Below are 5,594 nucleotides of genomic sequence, written 5' to 3'. Positions count from 1 at the left end.
GAACACTCAGATCTTGGCCAAACGGCCTTAATGGACATAGTTTTTAAATTCCATTTTATTCCCCATACGAAGGGGAACAAAACCATCAATTACAAGGTTTCTAAGTAAGTTCCTGGAAAAGAATTTGACCAAATATCTTCCCTTCATAGGCCTTTTGCATTTTCTTCTTTTTCCTTGTCTTGGTCTAGAAATTGAGAATTATCTACTGGTGACATCTTTACCCAGAACACATTTCAATACACACTGGTGTGGTTTTCTTGCATTCAGGTAGGAACTGACTCATCAAATTGGTATCTGATGCCTGGCTCTAACAGATGCAAGGTCACCAATCCTGGAAGGTCACTCTGGAAGCATGTCTCCATGACCCCTTGACCCAAAGGGTCTGAATGGCCGGAGCCGCGGGTGGCGATGCCCACAGACCCAGTGGGCTGCCCCTCCTCTATCTGCTCCTGTGTTAAGCAAGAACCATTGGCGTCAGCAGGCAAAGCTGAGGAAATGTCCATTCAGCTCTCTAAATTAAAAGGGAGCACATGGAGCTGCCTCTGCTGATGGAATCAACCGACCGTCACAGGAGGGTGGGCCTGGGGCCCATTTGGTCCCATCTCAAAGGGCAGTGGCCACACCCATGTCTCCAACTGCCCACCCAGTCCTCTTTCTACCAAATAAGAAAACTCCTCTGCAATCTTCCCACTTTATTCATGATAAAATAGTGGCTACCTACACAGCGGTTTTGTATATTCTTCTAGAGCTGATTAAAAAAAGCATAAAACTTTCAACATTTTGACACAAACTCAACATTTTGACAATTGCGACAGTTCAAATAATAAGGGACTTCCCTGGTGGTTCGGTAGCTGAGACTTCAAGCTCCCAAAGCAAGGGACTGAGGTTCAAAACCTGCTCAGGCAACTAATATCCCACAAGCTGCAACCAAGACCCCCATGCAACCAAATAAATAAAAATAAATATTAAAAAAAAGTCTTTTCTTTGGGTTTTTCCCTTTTTTTCTAGAAAGTTATCTCAGAATACTACACTTAAGCAATTTCTAAATAAGTATCCATCTGACACTATGAAGTATTGTGAAACTGAGGTTATTTCTTAAAATCATGAATGCATAAACTCTTGCAAGCTAAAGATTTCAACCACCCCAAATTTTTTTCCACAGATTTTTTTCTGAACAAAACTTCTGTAGTTAAAATAACCAGAATCACATGTGCCTCTGAATTTTGTAAATATTTCCGATTTCATGGATTTCTCTTCCTCCTGTATTTGAAAACCAGTTCTTTATGAGAATACAAGAAAATGCTGAGTGTGGGAGGTGTGAATGGTCTCAGCTCACAGCCCATAGCCCAGCTCTGATATATTTCAGTAGCATATAGAAATAGCAAGTTTAAAAATACCACACATTCTACAGTTTCAGCATTCCACATGTGGAGGGATAAAGAACCAACTGTTGACGCGCTCAGGAACTCACGGCTATCAAATATTACTGCACGGAAAGCCTCCACACAGCCCAGAGCAACTTGTTGAACCAGAAATCTAAGTACATTTTACTAAAAATGGCTTTACTTCCTGCTACAATGGATACACTTTGAATTTGGCTCAAAGTTTTAGGGGCATTCAAAGCAAATAACACAGACTGTAACTGGCTCCTTAAAGGAGCTCTGGGTCCTGTTTGTCAGGTACTGATATTGTTGTTCACTCGCTCTTTTGTGTCCGACTCTTTGTGACTGCATGGACTCCAGCACACCAGGCTTCCCTGTCCTTCGCCATCTCCCGGAGTTCACCCAGACTCATGTCCATCGAGTCGGTGATGCCATCCAGCCATCTCATCCTCTGCCGTCCCCTCTCCTCCCGCCTTCAATCCTTCCCAGCATCAGAGTCTTTTCCAATGAGTCAACTCTTTGCATTAGGTGGCCAGATATTTGAGTTTCAGCTTCATCATCAGTCCTTCCAATGAATATTCAGGACTGATTTTCTTTAGGATTGACTGATTTTATCTCGTTGTTGTCCAGGGGACTCTCAAGAGTCTTCTCCACAATTGGAAACTATCAATTCTTCCATGCTCAGGCTTCTTTATGGTCCAACTCTCACATATGTATGTGACTACTGGAAAAACCATAGCTTTGACTATACAGACCTTCGTCAGCCAAGTGTGTTGATACAGATGTGGACATAATCTGGAATTTTTCTGGTACCATCTTGGTGGGGCCAATGGCAGGAAGGAGGATCCACAGCTGCCATCCCTGAAAAGAAGAACCCCTGTGCTCCCCAGTTACGTGAGAAGTAGATCATGGATGAACTATCTCCAGCAGAAACAATCATCACTCCATCAGTCACTCGACAGTATTTGTGATGCAGTAACAAGCTGATCAGACCTTCAGCCTGGAAAGTAAGGGATGAAATCCATGCTGCAAAGGAAAAGGAGCACCTAACACTTCCCAAGAGAGTTGTGAAAACTCCACAAAGATTATCTACCATTGTTGAGCTGAAACTTGGAAAGCAATTAGAAATTTTTTAGGCAGCTAAAAGAGGAGAGCAGAAGAGAGGTGATGACCACGTATCATAAGGCAGTCCCCGAGCCCAAGAAACCATACCAGAAGTCATGAGAATAAAAAGATAAAGAACACTATATGTATAATCAAGAATAAAAATATAAAGAACAGTATACGTATAACCAGCCAGTCCATTCTGAAGTAGATCAGCCCTGGGATTTCTTTGGAAGGAATGATGCTGAAGCTGAAACTCCAGTACTTTGGCCACCTCAAGCGAAGAGTTGACTCATTGGAAAAGACTCTGATGCTGGGAGGGATTGGGGGCAGGAGAAGGGGACGACAGAGGATGAGATGGCTGGATGGCATCACTGACTCGATGGACATGAGTCTGAGTGAACTCCGGGAGTTGGTGATGGACAGGGAGGCCTGGTGTGCTGTGATTCATGGGGTCGCAAAGAGTCGGACACAACTGAGTGACTGATCTGATCTGATCTGATACGTATAACCAGAAATAAATAATAGGAATTGGGGGACATGAGACAATAGGAGAGGAAACACAAAATCAATGTGGAAGCTGGGTCAGGACACAAAAAATGTACCATTAATTGCTAAACGCCTGGAAATTTGGTTCTGTTTTTCAGAGGAAAATACAATCAACTGCCTGATGGCACAAACAAAGTTTTTAAAAATTAGTTGTTCCAGAGACGTGCAAGTTAATTTAACTGAGCCCTGACATGTGACGATTCTCTGTGATGTACTGAACAGTGTCCCTTACAACATCTGAAAGATGAAGCCTTGGCAAATACTCCAGACAGATTCCTTATGTTTGGAATTCTTTACCAAATCGCTATATCCCCTGCTGAAAATGACATTTTAAATTGTGAATAAATTAATCTCCAAAATAATAAAGATTAGCCTGAGGATTTTCGATTTTGGTAGCTTTCACAGGACAAAGATCCTTTCTGTCTATATCCACACAAAAATGCTTGACTTGCTGTTTCATAGCCTAAAAATTTACCCTTAGACATTCAACAGGGAAAAAAAAAGAGAGTTTTATTTTGAATAGAACCTTATTCTCTTTAACAAAAAGTAAAATTCAAATTAATACTGCTGATTAGCAATAGTGTAACACACCCATCTGATTTTTCATTTTTAAGTAAGGGACAGTTTTTATCTATCCGAAAAAAAAAGGGAGAGGGGGCTTCCCTGGTGGCTCAGACGGTGGAGAATCTGCCTGAAATGTGGGAGACCCAGGTTTGATCCCTGGGTTGAGAAGATCCCCGGAAAAGTTTTTATCTATATCAAGCATTTAAAAATCTAAATGCAAATAAACATATAAAGTATTCTGCCCTTCTATTTTTAGATATACTGGGAACGGTGATAGATCTCTCAAACCACACACTTTTAAAATAAATTCTTCTCTAAACTTTACTGCTTACCTATTAGACAGGCAAACTTGCAGGACTATGGTAAAATGCGACAACAATTTCTGCATTTTTAGAAGATATACACAGAATGCATATTGTTATAAATGTTAGTTCTGGAAAGAAATGGCAATATATGTGATGTCATTTTGTTATGGAGCTTCCATTACCCAAGGTCTCCTCTCACACGCGCTCCTAAATATGAGAACCTCAAGTAATACGCCTTCTCCAAGCCTCTCTCTTTCCCCTTTTTCTTTCTCTTCTGCATTTATTTTTCTTAACAGAAGATAAAACCCTTAAATATCTTTTATTACTGCTAGCAGGCTCCTCTGACCAATTTTATTGACTATTGAAAGAGCTTAGGGAAAACAATCAGAGTTCTGGAATCAATGTTACAAAATCGACTGCCTCTCTGAAACTTTGAAAGCATGCCCACAACCCTGACGGTTGGTAAAGGGCTGACTCACACCTTTTTTGTGGAAGCAAGAAGGCTGTATGTTTTAAGAGACACAGTTTTATGGGTTTTATGGAAACCCATAGTTTTTCCAAAATGGGTTTTTCCATAAACGTGGGTAGAACCTCCACTTGGAAAAGTAAACAACCCAACTCCCCCCATGCCAGTCCTGGCACACGACTGGTCATTTCACAGCCTCCAAATCCCTTTTCAGGGCCATTGCAGAGGAGGATAGCCCATATGGTTTGAATCACTGGATCACCTTCTCCTTCCAGGGGTGTTGAGGCAGGGAAAAGACATTTCCGTCCCTGGCACAGGTGGGCAGTGGTAACCTGCTCCCGATCCAGCTCCTGGGAAGCGTGGACACCTGCGGCCACTGGACAGGGAGTGTGCAAGGCAGGGGCTGTGACGGTGGCTGCCTTTCCGATTGTCAACGGCCAGCTTTGCAGTTTCCAGGCTCTCGTGTGCTCTTGTGCCAAGAAGCAGGGATCAGCTTGTTCCAGGCTCCCGGTGGGTCAGAGCCGCAGACAGTCAGGGAAAGGCAGCAAACTGAGGCTCAGAATAAAAGCCAAAGGCCTTTGCACCTGCAGCTCTCTTGGACTTGAAAGTCAGTCTTACATGGTCTGTCCATCGCTCTGACACTTGAACGCGTGGTGAGGGGTGGTTTAAACCTATGTCTACCTTCAGTTCAGTTCAGTCGCTCAGTCGTGTCCGACTCTTTGCGACCCATGCATCACAGCACGCCAGGCCTCCCTGTCTATCACCAACTCCCGGAGTTCACCCAGACTCACGTCCATCAAGTCAGTGATGCCATCCAGCCATCTCATCCTCTGTCGTCCCCTTCTCCTCTCATCTGCAATCTTTCCCAGCTTCAGGGTCTTTTCAAAGGACTCAGCTCTTTGCATCAGGTGGCCAATGTACTGGAGCTTCAGCTTCAGCATCAGTCCTTCCAATGAACACCCAGGACTGATCTCCTTTAGAATGGACTGGTTGGATCTCCTTGCAGTCCAAGGGACTCTCAAGAGTCTTCTCCAACACCACAGTTCAAAAGCAGCAATTCTTTGGCACTCAGCTTTCTTTACGGTCCAACTCTAATATCCATGCATAACTACTGAAAAATCATAGCTTTGACTAGACAGACCTTTGTTGGTGAAGTAATGTCTCTGCTTTTTAATATGCTAAGTTTGTCATAGCTTTTCTTCCAAGGAGTAAGTGTCTTTTAAT

The sequence above is a fragment of the Bison bison genome, unplaced genomic scaffold (genome assembly GCF_000754665.1).
Source record: "Bison bison bison isolate TAMUID 2011002044 unplaced genomic scaffold, Bison_UMD1.0 scf7180017864122, whole genome shotgun sequence".
Taxonomy (NCBI): Eukaryota; Metazoa; Chordata; class Mammalia; order Artiodactyla; family Bovidae; genus Bison; species Bison bison.
This window is presented reverse-complemented; position numbering follows the sequence as displayed.